The 1,209-nt window shown below is 43.0% G+C and overlaps 1 long non-coding RNA gene across 1 annotated transcript; it reads right to left on the bottom strand.

Annotated features, from left to right (window-relative positions):
* Positions 1 to 973, bottom strand: LOC117941135. Its single transcript, XR_004655863.1, has 3 exons — positions 866 to 973; positions 110 to 154; positions 1 to 36 (listed from the first exon to the last, which is right to left on the bottom strand). It is a non-coding gene; the product is annotated as an uncharacterized LOC117941135 (long non-coding RNA).
* Between the last annotated feature and the right edge of the window lie 236 nt (positions 974 to 1,209).

Genomic DNA, 1,209 nt, shown 5'->3' with positions numbered 1-1,209 from the left:
ACTGGATGACGCCGCTGCCGTCCACGGGTCGGACATCTGCAGAGACGCACAACGTTACCAACGAAGAAGAGAGAGAGCACAGGCGCCACGGAGGGGAAGAAGAACTCACCTTGTCTGTAGATGGGAGGCTTCCTGTAGATGTTGGCTCCGTTATCTGAAAAGAGATAAGATGACATCACCATATCCTAGACATGACATCACCATATCCTATCCATGACATCACTATCTCCTATCCATGACATCACCATCTCCTAGATCATGACATCACCATCTCCTATGTGCATGATTTAGATTGAAACCGTCTCTCTTTTTTTCTCTTTCTTTCTGTTTTTTCTTTCTCTTTCATTCTTTCTTTTTCTTTCTTTCTTTCTTTTTTCCTTTTTATGTCTCTTTTCTTTCTTTCTTACTTTCCCCTCCTTTCTTTCTCTTTTTTCTCTTTCTGAAAAATAACGAGATTCTTTCTTTAATATGTATACACACATATACTGTAGATATGAGTATATATATGTACAGTATATATACACACTTATATATATATATGAGTATATGCTGTACATATATATGTACATGTCTTGTTTTGTCCTTATTTTAATGATGTGTAACTTTTTCGAGGGTTGTTGCATTTTTTAAATTGTTGTGCATTTCATCAACCTTTAGCCACTTTTTTAGACATTTAGGCCATTTTGATGCTTTTTGTGTTTTTTTCTAAATTTTTTGTCGTTTTAATCGTCTTTTGGGTGCGTTTTCAGGGTTGATTTGTGCGTTTTGGGAGTCTTTTATCTCTCGCTCTGAAAAGTAGAGTAGAAGATGAAAGTAGCAGAAAAAGAAAAGATGCAGTGGAAGGTGGAGGCGGGGGGGGCGTTACCCGGGCGGTGGAAGTGCTGCTGGCTGGCGCTGAGCCGGCTGCGTCCAGGCTGCAGCCCGGAGCCTCCAGGAGATCCGGTCTCAGGCTCGGCTCCACACACCTTCACCTGGAACACACACGCACGCACACACGCACACACACACACGCAAACACACACACACACACACACACACACAAACACACACACACACACACACACACGCACACACACACACACACCGTGGTCAGAACAAACATGAGGTGATACTTATCAACAAACAGCGATTTGTCAAAGCCCCTGAAGACGGGCTAAAAGGTTGCACACTGCAGGTTACAGGCTGCAGGTTACAGGCTGCAGGTTACAG

This window comes from Etheostoma cragini, unplaced genomic scaffold (genome assembly GCF_013103735.1).
Source record: "Etheostoma cragini isolate CJK2018 unplaced genomic scaffold, CSU_Ecrag_1.0 ScbMSFa_4431, whole genome shotgun sequence".
Classification (NCBI taxonomy): Eukaryota; Metazoa; Chordata; class Actinopteri; order Perciformes; family Percidae; genus Etheostoma; species Etheostoma cragini.
Note: the sequence above shows the minus strand (reverse complement) of the source record. Positions and strands in the feature narration are given on the sequence as shown.